Consider the following 15,467-nt stretch of genomic DNA (forward strand, 5'->3'; position numbering starts at 1 on the left):
AAGGACGGTTCGTATGTCTTCAGAGACTGCCGGATACAGGGGCTTTTCCTCCGAAGGCTCTGTCCAGGCATAGGGACCGGGGACGAGGGCCGGCGTCGTACCCAACGCTTTACTCAGGATTTGACGTTTCAAAGTCTTGACAAAGCCCTGGCTGGGATGATTTAGTTGGGGATTGGTCCTGCTTTGAGCAGGGGGTTGGACTAGATGACCTCCTGAGGTCCCTTCCAACCCTGATCTTCTATGATTCTATGAAAGGCTCTGCCGGCTTTTCCCTCTTGTCTGTATCTTTAATACAAGGTGTAAAGGGTTTTTAGTGGGGCATTAGCCATAAGAACGGCCACCCTGGGTCAGCCCAATGGCCTATCTAGCCCAGTATCCAGTCTGCTGACAACGGCCGGCATGCGGCTCTTCTGTAACCAACCCTTGTTTGACACTGGACAGTGACTGGGTTCCACTAACCCCTTGGGCCCATATCGTACATCAACATGAATACGGCCTTTCTGGGGTCCCAGCGTGGGGCGTAACGGGTTAAAACCCTCACATGCAGCAGCTCAGACCTGGGCAAACACGGAGCTCTTTTCAAAGTTAGTTTACAACAAGCGTGTGATTTCAAAGTCTTGTTCGAGCTAGGCCTGCGAAGGGTTCGGCTTGGTTTGTGTTTGAAAGGAGAGGGGCTCACAATTGTTTTAAAGCTATTAATAGTCTTAAAAAAATCTTTTCACACAGGCTTTGTTCTTGTTTCGTTTTCCTTGCTTTCCGAGGCATGAAAAAGTATTTTTAAGAGAGAACGGATGTGGTAAAAACCAAGTGTTTTCTAACAGAGGTCGATCACATTGCTAAAGCAGACTTTGACGGAGCCACCAGGCCCGCTTGTTAATGAAACGCCAGCTTCACGCAGGGCTCCTGCTGCAAGAACTGTGAATTAAAGCTCAAACCACCAGAACCTGCATTCCCAGATTGCACGGCCAGACGGACGGGGCCATGTGACCATCTCGTCTGAACCCCCTGGACAACACAGCCCAGAGACCTGCCCCCACAAGTAATTCCCAGAGCAGAGCGGTTAGAGAAACAACCACCCCTGGATTTAAAAATTGTCACGGGTGGAGAATCCGCCCTGAGCCCTGGGAAACTGGTCCAATGGTTAGTGACGGTCGCTGCTAAAGCTTGGTGCCGTATTTCCAGTCTGAATTTTTCTAGCTTCAACTTCCAGCCCTCGGACCGGGTTAGACCTGCCTCTGCTAGGCTGGAGGGCTGGTTATTAAATATTTGTCCCCCACGTAGCTGCTAATATTGACTGTGATCAAGTCACCCCTTCTTTGTGAAGCTCCTTGTGTCGAGCACGATCGGGCCTATTTTCCAATCCTTGAATCCTTCTCGGACCCCTCTCCAATTTATCCACATCCTTCTTGAATTGTGGCACCAGGATTGGGCATGGATCCCAGCAGCGGTCGCAGCCGGGCCAGATACAGAGGGAAAAATCACCTCTCTGCCCCTACTTGAGATTCCCCTGTTTATACATCCGTCTTTTTGGTCACAGCGTCGCACTGGGAGCTCGTGGTCAGCTGATTACCCACCACGCCCCCCAAATCTGTTTCAGAGTCGCTGCTCCCCAGGGCCGGCCGGCGCGCGCTGTTCCTGGATCTGTACATTTACATTGAGCCGTACGAACACGCCTATTGGTGGCTTGCTCCCAGTTTACCCAGCGATCCAGATCCGTGCCCTGCCCCCCTTCCTTATTTCCCACTCCCCCCCTTTCTGGGTCATCGGCAAACTTTATCAGGGGTGATTTTACGTTTCCTTCTGGCTCATCCTTCAAGAGCACAGGGCCCAGAGTCGAGCCCTGCGGGATGCCACTTTACACACCCCTGCTCAGCCACGAGTCCCCGCTCATAATTCCGTTCGGAGATCCCTCACTGAGCCAGGTTTGAATCCAGTTCATGGGGGGCCACGGTCATTTTATACGGTTCGAGTGGTTTTTACATCCAAATGTCTAAAGAAGCAGAGGATGCAGCCGAAACTTCTTGTCACTTGTGACGAAGTGGGACTGTTCTTAATGTTTCCTCCGAATATTGTGGGGGTGCCTCAGTTTCCCCTATGCAGTTCTTAAGTATCTAGGGGGTGGGGTAAGGGTGTATGATCATTGCAGAGCCCTAGAGGGCAGGTGTGTGCAGGGGTCTGGACACAGAGAATGGCCGACACCCTGTTTCCTGGCAACTGATGGCCTGAGCCCTTCCCCCCTGCAAGGTGAGAGCTAAAGGGTTGGAGAACAAAGGAATCAGGTGACCTCCTGGCCCGAGAAAGGAACAAAGCCCAGAGGAGGAGGGGCTGGAGGGAGTTGCAGTTGGGGGCTGGCTGGGACATGGAGTGAAGGGCAGACGTGGTTGTCTGGCTCACTGCCCCCCAAAATGGACCCAGCTGAGGGGTCCTGTTCTCTGCACCTGCAAGCTCTGTTTTAGACCATGTTCCTGTCATCTAATAAACCTCTGTTTTACTGGCTGGCTGAGAGTCACGTCTGACTGCGGAGTTGGGGTGCAGGACCCTCTGGCTTCCCCAGGAGCCCTGCCTGAGCGGACTCGCTGGGGGAAGCGCACGGAGGGGCAGAGGAGGCTGAATGCTCCGAGGTCAGACCCAGGAAGGTGGAAGCTGGGTGAGCTGTGTGTCCTGCAGACAGGCTGCTCACAGAAAGGCGACTGCCCCAGAGTCCTGACTGGCTTCACGGGGAGCAGTTCCAGAGCATCGCCCGGGGACTCCGTGACATCACTGTTTCGGTTTTTCAAATGTTGTTTTTCCCCCTGGTTGTTTTTGCCATGTTTTTGTCGTTCTGTGTGTTTGCGATGTTTCTGTTGTCGGTGTTCTGTTTGTTTGCAATGTTTTCGCTCCTGGTTGGGTGTGTATTTACCATGTTTTTGTTGTTCTGTGCATTTGTAATGTTTTTGTTGTTGTTACTGTGTGTGTGTGTTTGCCATGTTGTTGTTACCGTGTGTGTTTGCCATGTTTTGTTGCTGATGTGTGTTTGCAGTGTCTTTGCAATGTTGTTTCCTGTTCTGTTTTCCGTATCAGTGGTGTTTGTTGTGGTTGTTCTGTGTGTGTGTGTCAGACAGCCCAGTGCCAGCCTTGCATGTTGGTTCTCCGCAATGGGCTAAGCAGCCACGTTGGCCTCCCAGCTGCGGCTAGTAAAAAAGGTGGGCAAAGGCCGTCCTAGACGAAAAACACCTGTGAATTCTGCCCCTCTTTGGGCCTTGCGAACGGCTCCTGAATGCCCAAGGGGATCCAAGGAAGGAGGGAGAAACGCCGCGAGAGAGAACATTGCCCCCTCCAGCCTCTTGGGCGTGACATGTTCCCGTGTAAACAGACAGGTTAAACTGGATAAGCAGCATGGGGGGGGGGGATTTCCAGCCAAGGAAGTCGCCCGAGGTGGTTTGTTCTCAAACATCTCACAAAGATCTAACCGCCGCGAGTCAACCTTTGGTGGACCAAACGAGAGGGACGATGCCGTGATAATCCCTTCCTTGGGAGCTCAACTGCGAAAGGGGACGGGACCGGGCGTCGGAGGTCACAGGAACCTGTAAACTGCCAGGACCGATGGCCCTAAAGGGAGACAGACGGACTCAGCCCTGCTGAAAGGTGCCGCTCTGGGGCCGGGTGAAGCCCAGGCCTGGCAAACGAGGGGAGTGGGAGGCCGGAATGCACTGAGCTAAAGCGGGGGAAGAGGGGGTCGCAATCTGGGCCGAACTGGAGGATGAAGTAACGAGGGGACGGGCTGCTCAGCACACCGCTTCGTGGGGCCTCGAAGAAAGGGACTTTGGGGAGAAAAACTGGCTACTGCCGTGAACGTCACTGTCATGTCACTCCACCGTCTCCTGGGGCACCGGGGCTTCATCACCCCGATCCCGAGAGACGCCCTGACCAGATCGGGCTGGAGAGTCAGACCCAAACGACGCCTTCCCCAGCTCCAGCCCTCCACTGCTCTAACCCACCAGCCCCCACTCCCCTCCCAGAGCCGGGGACAGAACTCAGGAGTCCTGGCTCCCAGCCCCCCCGCTCTAACCCACCAGCCCCCACTCCCCTCCCAGAGCCGGGGACAGAACCCAGGAGTCCTGGCTCCCCGCCCCTCCCCGCTCTAACCCACCAGCCCCCACTCTCCTCCCAGAGCTGGGGACAGAACCCAGGAGTCCTGGCTCCCAGCCCCCCCCTTGTTCTAACCCACCAGCCCCCACTCCCCTCCCAGAGCTGGAGACGGAACCCAGGAGTCCTGGCTCCCAGCCCCCCCCTTGTTCTAACCCACCAGCCCCCACTCCCCTCCCAGAGCTGGAGACGGAACCCAGGAGTCCTGGCTCCCAGCCCCCCCCTTGTTCTAACCCACCAGCCCCCACTCCCCTCCCAGAGCTGGGGACAGAACCCAGGAGTCCTGGCTCCCAGCCCCACCCTTGTTCTAACCCACCAGCCCCCACCCCCTCCCAGAGCTGGAGACAGAACCCAGGAGTCCTGGCTCCCAGCCCCCCCCTTGTTCTAACCCACCAGCCCCCACTCCCCTCCCAGAGCCAGGGAGAGAACCCAGGAGTCCTGGCTCCCAGCCCCCCCGGCTCTAACCCACCAGCCCCCACTCCCCTCCCAGAGCCGGGGAGAGAACCCAGGAGTCCTGGCTCCCAGGCCCCCATGCTCTAACCGCTAGACCCCCCACTCCACTCTGGATCCCAAGAGATGTCCTGACCAGACTGGGCCGGAGAGCGGGACCCAGACGACACTGACACCTTCCCCGGCTCCCGCTGGCTCCCAGCCCCACCTGGGACAAGCCAGGGTCGGAGGTTAACAGGAGCCGCAGGAGCGAGGCATCTCGGCTAACTTCTCCTCCATCCCTCACTGTCCTCGATTGGCTCTGGAGCCTGCCGAGCGCAGGGCTTTTCTCCAGCGGTCTCCCCAGCCGCAGGGACTGAGGGGACGTTGCTCTGATGGAAGCCAGGCTGAATTCCCGACGTTTCGGAAGCGCCCGGTGATCTTCCTGCCGGGCTGCAGCGCTGACGGAAAGATGGTGAGGGTGTTTAGTGCGGGGGGCTTTGCCATGAGCGGGCCGAGCGCTCTGGATACCAAGCCCCGGTCCTGGCTGAGCGTTGGCCAGTCACCGGGTTCTGTCCACGCCCTTCGCCCCCGTATTCCAGCCACTTTCACTCAACCGCGCTGGCGTCCGATTTACGCCTGGGAAGAGTCACTCTGGATTGGTGCAAGGATTCTGGTGCGACTCCGGTGTAAGCCAGCGGGCCCAGGACGGATCGACGTCTCCGGTGGCTTCTGCAGCTGTACGCATGTTGTGTGCACCTTGGGGGCGGGGGGGGCAGGCCGGGCAAAAGGGGCACTGGATCGTACGAACGCTGACCCCATCCTAGGGGTGTGTTCACACGCAGGGCTGTCAGTCACCCAGCACCCTGCGGGGGTCTTTGCACACAACTCAAGGCTGGAAGGGGATTGTGCCTTTGAAGGGTTAACCTGCTTACCGCCTCTCTCTGGCTCACCTACAGCGGCTGGGCAAATCTGCCCCTCCCTGGGCAGCCAGGTGATTTGCATCAACCCAGACGCTGGTTGGTCTGTGTTTTCCCGCCCTGCCAAGGCTGGACTTTGAATTAAAGAGACACCCTAAGCAGAGCCCTGCTAACTTATACATCTACGGACGGACAATCAGCCCAGCTCTGCCCTGCCCCGTTAAGCAGCAAACGGGGGCAAAGCACCCCAGCTGAGCAGCGCCCCGGCCCAGCGTGGCTGGATTGCCCCTTGCCTGCGGGATTTCTCACCCCACCTGCGTGGGGGTCCCTAAAACAGCTGGATTCCTCCCCCCACCCACGGGCTCCTGTATGACCTCACCCTGCTTTCTGCATCTCCTCAGCTCCACGGGCTCTTAGCAATGGCTCAGACCCCGCTGGGACACAGTGGGTCAACCATTTACCGACTTGAAAACTGTTCTCATGTCCCCTCTCAGTCGTCTCTTCTCCAGACTAAACAAACCCAAGTTTTTCAATCTTCCCTCCTAGCTCATGTTTTCTAGACCTTCCATCATTTCTGTCGCTCTTCTCTGGACTTTCTCCAACTTGTCCACCTCTTCCCTGGAACGTGGTGCCCAGAACTGGACATGCTCCTCCAGCTGGGGCCTAATCAGCGCGGAGCAGAGCAGAGGAATTACTTCCCGTGTCTTGCTTACAATGCTCCTGCTAATACAGCCCAGAAGGATGTTCCCCTTTTTTTTTGCAACAGCGTCACCCTGTTGACTCACTTTTAGCTTGTGGTCCACTGTGACCCCAGATCCCTTTCCGCGGTTCTCCTTTGTAGGCCGTCCTTTCCCATTTTGTGTGTGTGCGTCACCGGGCTTCCCCAGCCACCCCCAGTCGCAGCCTCACGCCGGCTGCCCCAGCCCCAGCCCCAGCCCCACCCAGCGGGCTTCCCAGAAGAGGAAACAGCTTGCCTGGGCTGGGGCAACTAGCGGCAAGCAGGAGGGGGCCTTACAAAAACAGCCCATCTTGGCTGAGAAGTTGCCAGCGACAGAGAATCCACCATGGACCTCGAGAAGTTATTCCAAAGGCTAATTACGGCAGGGAGGGGCAGGGGCAGACGCCCACCTGCACTCTCGGCCCGAGATCAGCACCTGGCGCCGGCCGCCGCTGCGGCCCAGGGCGCCCGGGAGGCCCGTGGTGGCGCACACGGCAAGGCAGAAGAAGCCAGTTTCTGTGACGATAGGGATGTAGTAAAGGCTGTACCCAGCAGGGACGCTCCGTCAGCCGGTTTCTGGAAAGGAGCGAGGGGAGGGTGTCACGGCGTCCCCGGGCGATGCTCTGGAGCTGCTCCCCATGAAGCCAGGCAGGACTCTGGGGCAGTCTCCTCTCTGGGAAGGACACACAGCTCCCCCGGCTTCCCCCTTCCTGGGTCTGACCTCGGAGCCTCCAGCCTCCTCTGTCCCTCCGGGCGCTTCTCCCACAGCCAGTCTGCTCAGGCGGGGTTCTGTGGGGGCCAGAGGGTCCTGCCCCCCAGCTCTGCAGTCAGACGGGACTCTCAGCCAGCCAGGAAAACAGAGGTTTATTAGACGACAGGAACATGGTCTAAAACAGAGTTTGCAGGTGCAGAGAACAGGACCCCTCAGCTGGGTCCATTTTGGGGGGCAGTGAGCCAGACAACCACCTTCAGCCCCCTACTAAAACCCCTCCAACGCATTATTAAGGATCTACAACCTATCCTGAAGGACGACCCATCACTCTCACAGATCTTGGCAGGCAGGCCAGTCCTTGCCTACAGACAGCCCCCCAACCTGAAGCAAATACTCACCACCAACCACATACCACACAACAGAACCACTAACCCAGGAACCTATCCTTGCAACAAAGCCCGTTGCCAACTGTGCCCACATATCTATTCAGGAGACACCATCACAGGGCCTAATCACATCAGCCACACTATCAGAGGCTCGTTCACCTGCACATCTACCAATGTGATATATGTCATCATGTGCCAGCAATGCCCCTCTGCCATGTACATTGGCCAAACTGGACAGTCTCTACGTAAAACAATAAATGGACACAAATCAGATGTCAAGAATTATAACATTCATAAACCAGTCGGAGAACACTTCAATCTCTCTGGTCACGCGATTACAGACATGAAAGTTGCGATATTACAACAAAAAACCTTCAAATCCAGACTCCAGCAAGAAACTGTTGAATTGGAATTCATTTGCAAATTAGATACAATTAACTTAGGCTTGAATAGAGACTGGGAGTGGCTAAGTCATTATGCAAGGTAGCCTATTTCCCCTTGTTTCCCCCCCCCCCCCCCCCGCGACGTTCTTGTTAAACCCTGGATTTGTGCTGGAAATGGCCCACCTTGATTATCATACACAGTGTAAGGAGAGTGATCACTTTAGATAAGCTATTACCAGCAGGAGAGTGGGGTGGGGGGAGGTATTTTTTCATCCTTTGTGTGTATAAAAAGATCTTCTACACTTTCCACAGGATGCATCCGATGAAGTGAGCTGTAGCTCACGAAAGCTTGTGCTCAAATAAATTGGTTAGTCTCTAAGGTGCCACAAGTCCTCCTTTTCTTTTTGCGAATACAGACTAACACGGCTGTTACTCTGAAACAAGCACTTCTGCCCTTCACTCCATGTCCCAGCCAGCCCCAAACTGAAACTCCTTCCAGCCCCTCCTCCTCTGGGCTTTGTTCCTTTCCCGGGCCAGGAGGTCACCGGATCCCTTTGTTCTCCAACCCTTTAGCTCTCACCTCGCAGGGGGGAAGGGTCCAGGCCATCCGTGGCCAGGAAACAGGGTGTCGGCCATTCTCTGTGTCCAGACCCCTGCCCACACCTGCCCTCTAGGGCTCTGCAATGATCATACACCCTTACCCCACCCCCTAGATACTAAAGAGCTGCCTAGGGGAAACTGAGGCAGCCCCACACTATTCAGAGGAAACATTAAGAACAGTCCCAATTCGTCACAGAGGGGAAGCAGTGAGGGGCTGGCTGGGGAGGGGGACCCCCTTCCCAGGCTGATCCCCCGCAGCACCGGCTTGGGTCACTCACCGAAGCCGTTAAAGGGGTCCAATGTACTGTGGCTCACCACGGCGGAGGAAGCATTCAAGCACAGCTCAGCTGGGGAAGCAAAGAGAGACAGGGCCCTTCAGTGGCCTGCCCCTGGGCAGGGAAGGCTTAAGCCAGGGTTTCTCAAACGGGGGGGCCCTGGCCCAAAAGGAGGTCGCAGGACGATTGCGGTGGGGTTGTGAGAGCGGCAGCAGCTGGCCGGGCGCCCAGCTCTGAAGGCAGCACCAGATCTCAGGGTGGCCTGGTGGGGGGCAGGGTGGGGGTGTCACTTTTTTAGGGGGGTTGTCGCAGCCTGAAATATTTCTCACAGGGGCCCCAGCACAAAACAAAGTTTGAGACCCCCCCTGGGTGAAACCATCCTGATTCAGAGGGAGAAAGCAGCTCACGGGGGGAGTGGGAGCCCCCTGGGGAAGGTGAGTCCATGTCACCCCCAAATACAACCCCACCCGGGACCCCTGGGGCCATCCCTGGGGGGCAAGCCCCAGCCACCCCTGGGCTACATAGCTGGGTTTAGCCTGCAGCCCTAGGGTGATGGGATCGAGCCAGCCAGAGCCCAGCTGTGGACATGGCCGAAGGACCTAGCCCTAGCTCCTGCAGCTTGGAGAGGTGGGGTGTATTACAGGGATGGGAGAGCCCGAGTAACTACACCACCAGCTCCTGGAGCAGATCATCAAACATGGCCCGGAGTTTGGTGCTGATGGGCAGAGCCAGGAGGACCCGGTGATCCACCACCATGCTGCCTGGCCTGAGGGCGACCCCACATCCCTCCCCGGCACCCCTGCCTGCTCCCTCCCCTCCAGCAGAGCATGACTGACTCCCATATGCGGCGTCCATCCCTGCTGAGCCCGACACACATCGAAGGTCAGCTGCATCCAGCAGCTGGGAGATTTTGGACCCAGGGGTGCCAGGGACTGAATCTCACACGCCCAGAGCCCTCTCCCTGCCGTGCTGCTGGCTTGCCCACCCCTCCAACCTTCGTCCCAGGAGGGGGCATTTCTGATACTCACCTCAGAGCCAGAACTTCTACATGTTGAATCCCCTGCACCGGGCTGTAAATCATATTCATCTGAAAGGGAGAAGGATGCACATTCAAGGGTGCCAGAGCGTCACCGACCCTTCCATCGCCCCCCAACTGAGATAGGGCCCTGGGGAGCGGAGGGTGGGAGGAATGCAGGGAATTCCCCCTGGCGGGCAGCTCGCCCCCTCATCTATTCGTAAAGGCTTTGTGTAATCCTAGTTCTTAACACTTCCACTACTATCCGGCAGAATACCCCCCTCCCCAGTCCATCACGGCTAGTTCTCATCCCCGCGCTGGACACATCTTTTGCTAAGGCCTCAGCCAGGGTTCATCCCTGTCCTGGTGGCCTCTCTGGGTCTCACCTGCTGCGTGACATTGTGGACAAAATCTTTATCATCCTCGGAGGAGGGAGCTGCCAGGTTGGCAGTGAAATTGCGGTTGGTGACCTGCACCGTCACCCTTGCCGTCACGTTCACCTCTGATTTGGGGACAAAAGAAACCCACCGAGACTCAGCAGCGACCGACATGTGTGTGTGTGTAAATAAAATCGTCTCGGAAACTCTGGCACGGGATTAAGTTGACCCGGCAAAGTGACGCCAGGGAAAACCCCAAACACAAACCCAAAAACCAAGGAAGGAAAAGATCACCAAATCAGAACACTGCAGCAGGGCTCATGAAACCCTCCACATCCCACCCTGCCCCGTCAGCTCCAGCTCTCTCCTTGCCCAGGAATTAGCTCCTCTCTCTGGGGATCCAGCCTGAGTTTGCCCAGGCACCCATACAGAGTCCCTGCTGGCTGTTTGCCTGCCCGCCCGGAGCCTGACTCACATTCACGGACGTTTTATGGTCAGAAGGGATCATGTACTTTGACCTCCTGCTTTGCACGGTCTGGAGACCCTCCTCCAGAGCTCCAGGCGTCAAGCCCATAAACTCTGTCTAAGCTAGGGAACGTCTGGGCAGCACGTCCTGAGTGGTTCTCACCCACTCTTTACTGAGCCTGTAACAATTTATCTGCCTCCTTCCGGCAGTGGCGACACCAAAACTGGACACACCGATACGACACACAGAGCCAACCCCGCTTCCTTACTCCATATCCTCCCCTGTATCCGCCCTGGGACTGCATTTGACCACTTCGCTACAGCATCCCCCTGGGAATTCATGTCCATTTGGATTCCCCTACCAGCCTGTGACGTTATTGACATGAACTGTGACCGTATAGGTCATTGTTGCAACCAGGGTCCTATAGAATCATAGACTCATAGACTATCAGGGTTGGAAGGGACCTCAGGAGGTCATCTAGTCCAACCCCCTGCTCAAAGCAGGACCAATCCCCAATTTTTGCCCCAGATCCCTAAATGGCCCCCTCAAGGATTGAACTCACAACCCTGGGTTTAGCAGGCCAATGCTCAAACCACTGAGCTATCTCTCCCCCCTATAGTGGCATCAAATCTTGTACAAAGGAGGTCAAGTAAGGTGTCTATCAAAAGGTTATAATTTACTCGTTATAATTATGCCATCTGTAGGTGTGTATCATTTTTGTAGTTGAAGTTATGAATATTGGCTATGTACTTGTATCTCAATGTGTATGATTCTAAGTAGCATCAGTGAAGCGTTTGGCCAGCTTATTGAGAAGGAACTCTTCAGATTAAGTGCCCAATCAAGAAACACTTAACTGACAATGGACCTTGGGAGACTCCAATCCACATATGAGGAAGTCTTCCTGGGGACGTTCAAGATGGCATGTGAGCAATGGCTGCTCTACCTGTAAAGAACTGAGTCTGCATGGATACATGATTTGCCCATGTGACTCCAAACTCCACCTTGCTGCTGTGATTTTCCACAGTAAGAACAAAGGGGTGTCCCTTCACAGGGCAGAGGATATAAAAGGCCCTGGAAACCCCTCCACGTTGTCTTCAATCCTGCTTCTGACCTCTGGAGGAACTTTGCTACAAACTGAAGCTCTGAACCAAGGACTGAAGGACCCGTCCCAGCTGGGGATGTTCTCCAGAGACTTGATTTGAGCCTGCCGTTTATTCCATCACTGCTGCAAGCCTGAACCAAGAACTTTGCTGTTACAGGATGTCACTGATTCCAGTTAACCCGTTCTAGCTCTCATCTCTAACTTATTCCTTTTATGAATAAACCTTTAGATTTTAGATTCTAAAGGGTTGGCAGCAGCGTGGTTTGTGGGTAAGATCTGACTTGTATATTGACCTGGGTCTGGGGCTTGGTCCTTTGGGATCGTGAGAACCTCTTTTTTCTTTTACTGGGGTATTGGTTTTCATAACCATTCACCCCATAACGAGTGGCCCTGGTGATGATACTGGGAAACTGGAATGTCTGAGGGAATTGCTTATGTGACTTCTGGTTGGCCAGCGGGGTGAAACCAAAGTCCCCTCTGTTTGGCTGGTTTGATGTGCCTTAGTAATAATGGACCCCCAGCCTTGGGCTGTGACTGCCCTGCTCCAAGCAATTTGTCCTGAATTGATACTCTCAGAAGTGTCCCACCAAAGGCAGCATCGTTACGGAGCCTCAGTCCTTTTCATGGTCAGTGCATCCCATGACTCTGTCCCCCCTCCTCTCGCTTTGCTGACCTGCATGCTTGGGGCCTCAATTTGGCTGTGCTAAACCCAGAGCACAGGGCCGTGTCCACGTGACCCCAGCTTACGTCATCAGCTGAATCCTCTGCATAGCTCAGCAGCTCTCAACCTTCCCAGATGACTGTACCCCATTCAGGAGTCTGACTTGTCCTGCGTACCCCCAAGTGTCACCTCACTGAAAAATGACTTGCTTACAAACTCAGACATCAAAATACAACAGTGTCCCAGTATTTCTGAACAGTGTGTGGAAGTGGGGGAAAGGAACAAAGGGAATTTGGATGCAGGCCTCTTAGTTCTCTCTGCAACAAGCAGGAGTCAGGCTAACTCTGACCGTCCCCATGCGAGACTTAAAGCAGGGCCTGGGCGAGTGGGAAAGAAGCGTAAGCGATGTTGTTTGACCTTGTGTAAGACAAGAATGGAACGCGGACCACAGCAGAAATTGCGGAGAAAAATAAGATATCAGGACGGAAGGAATATGTGTTCACAAAACACAGCTGTTGATCATTCCTGTACGTAACGAAAGATATAAATTCTCCTGCCCTAATTGTTTATCTTTTGAGAGAGACCTGCCTAGACAGAGGGAATTTTGAATCCAAAAGCAAATGGAAAGTTTCTGTGTTAATGCAAATCACCTAAATGATAAAGATAGAAGCCATTGAAAGAGGACCTGCCTATAAAACAAACACAGGAAAATATGGGAGCAATTCCTCTGTTTTACCTGCAGTCAGCAAGGGCATTTGTCTAAGAAAGAAATAGACAGGAGGGAATTAAGCAGTGAAACTCTGTAGAAATGTGAAAAGAGAAGAGGTGTTGTGAAAAGAAAATTCCTGATTTCTTTGCAGCCATTCTGAAGGGGAAACTGGCCCCTTTCCAAAGGAACGTCTGTAAATAATCCAGGCAAAGAGGTTATTTAAGTGGAATCATCTGACTATGAACAAGCTAGTCGAATTTGCTAAAAGAACACTCCTGGTGTGCACTCTCCTTGTTTTATAAGTTTAAGATGAATTGGTGTTGTTTTAAAGCTGCAAAACCAAAAAATACTTTTGCCAGGCACAGGAAGCTAGTGTTGTTTAATTTTGGTATTTCGCATTTAATCCTTAAGGTAACTTGATGCTTTACAAGATTTAAAATGTTTTTTAATAAAGACCAAAGTGGTGGCTGCAGCAGGGCAGTCAAAGCCAGGAGAATGAGAAAAGATTTTAAATCTGTTTTTGGTAACAAAATAGCGGATCAGAGTTGTAGTGAAAGAGAGAAAGACCGTGCCCCACACTAAGCCTTCAGGTGGCTCCGTGTAATCAAACGGTCACTTTGCCAAAGGGGAGCCACAATAGCTTGTGTTTTCCTTTTCAACCCTGCCACTCGCTGGAACCAGGAGACCGGGTCTACATAAAGGTCCCTCAGCGAAAGACTGCCCCGACCCGCACTGGAAAGGCCCTTACCAAGTCCTGACTGACTACCAACACTGCTGTGAAGTGCCAAGGACTGACTGCCTGGACCCATGCTTCTCACTGCAAGAAGGCCCCTCCACCTCGAGGTGACCCTCCGACTGCTGATCAGCCTGTCCCTCCTTCTGGTACTTCTTTCCCTCCTTCTGGATAGCAGGAGAAAAGGAGAAGGTGAAGTGCTGGTAACCTCTCCCTTGTCCACGAACCGAACCACCATACACTCACCATCCACTGGAGGAACCCAGTTATGACAGGGTGACGTGCTGGTAACCTCTCCCCGTATGATGCTGAACCATGACTGTTCCAGGAAAGAAAGAAGAAGAAGGTCCACTGAAACTGCCAAAGTCCAGGGACTCTTGACTACAACAGACATTAAAAACTGGCCCTGGTGGAAGAGATGGAGTACAAGATGTCCTGGCAGGGAGGAACTTGTGGGAACCGTGCTTGGGACTGTGGTATTAAGTGGCGGTTTGGGCTTACTCCAGGGTCTGAGCTTTGTGCTTACGGACACGTACCATCAGCATGCACTGCCCTCCCTAACTGGCTTCCCGATGACGAACACCAAAGACGCCTTGCTGCCACGAACATTACCCCACCATCCCCTCCACCTCTGCCACCACCCCTGTAAGTTAGCCAAATACAGACAATACTGTATATTCTAATGAAACCCAGTGGCCCCGGCCTTCACCTCTTAGCGATTTACTGAAATTTTGTTCAGAAAGGTCCTTTTTTAAGGTTCAGAATAGTTCATATGAGCGAACAATTGAGTGGAGAACAAACGGGTCGGTGGAAATAGTAAGAGATGATATCACTACAGACGAGCCCCAGGAATCAGAAATTGAAATTAATGGGTTCTATAGCGAGGTAGATGTGAACTACCCTGAGAGGACACCAGCTCTTCCAAGCGAATGACAGCGGTGTGCGTGTTAAGGTTAAGGTGTTTACAAGACATACATTTTAATTTCACCGCTGCTGCAGGCAGCTATTTTACAATCAGCCCTTAGGTTTCCCATACCCTTTAACTGGACTGCCTTAGTACCCGACCACTTCCAAAATCTGCTTTCGCTCCTACCAGAAAATCTCTGAATTACAAGGGCAAATTCATAGGCTCCAAAATACATATCCAGCTGAAAAGTATGGCCTATAAAGAGCCTATTGTATGTACTGAGTATGACGCATTGTGTTTTGTGACTAAGGCTGGGTGACAACCCCATTATATTATTACCAGGGGAATGTCAATGCTTTTATTGTTGTTGTTTAGTTTAGGGTTATGTTATTGTTGTTGTAAAGGACGTAACACTAACAACACCTTCCATGTTCCTACTAACCATGCGTTGTCGCTGTGTCCAATCAAGGCCCCTGAGGTTTGCAACATGGGATTTGGAACCTGGCAGACAAGGTTTGATGAATATAGAGGCTTAAGACGGACAGTTGTGTGCTAGAAGCACAAAAGGGGGGAGTGTGGAAGTGGGGGAAAAGGGATAAAGGGAATTTGGATGCAGGCCTCTTAGTTCTCTCTGCAACGAGCAGGAGTCAGGCTAACTCTAACCGTCCCCATGCGAGACTTAAAGCAGGGCCTGGGCGAGTGGGAAAGAAGCGTAAGCGATGTTGTTTGACCTTGTGTGAGACAAGAATGGAACGCGGACCACAGCAGAAATTGCGGAATAAAATAAGATATCAGGACGGAAGGAATATGTGTTCACAAAACACAGCTGCTGATCGTTCCTGTATGTAACAAAAGGTGTGAATCATAGAATCATAGAATATCAGGGTTGGAAGGGACCTCAGGAGGTCATCTAGTCCAACCCCCTGCTCGAAGCAGGACCAATCCCCAA

General features: G+C 53.6%; 1 protein-coding gene across 1 annotated transcript in view; it reads right to left on the minus strand.

Annotated features, from left to right (window-relative positions):
- The window catches only part of LOC102930182 (mucin-2), a 41,727-nt gene that overhangs the window by 17,233 nt on the left and 9,027 nt on the right, over positions 1-15,467 (minus strand). Inside the window, exons 2-3 of the mRNA XM_037887664.2 lie at positions 9,577-9,635; positions 8,552-8,620 (exon numbers count right to left, since the gene is read on the minus strand). The gene's annotated coding sequence lies outside the window, so the exon portion shown is untranslated. The remainder of the gene's footprint in view (positions 1-8,551; positions 8,621-9,576; positions 9,636-15,467) is intronic.

The sequence above is a fragment of the Chelonia mydas genome, chromosome 28 (assembly GCF_015237465.2).
Source record: "Chelonia mydas isolate rCheMyd1 chromosome 28, rCheMyd1.pri.v2, whole genome shotgun sequence".
NCBI classification, from domain to species: Eukaryota; Metazoa; Chordata; order Testudines; family Cheloniidae; genus Chelonia; species Chelonia mydas.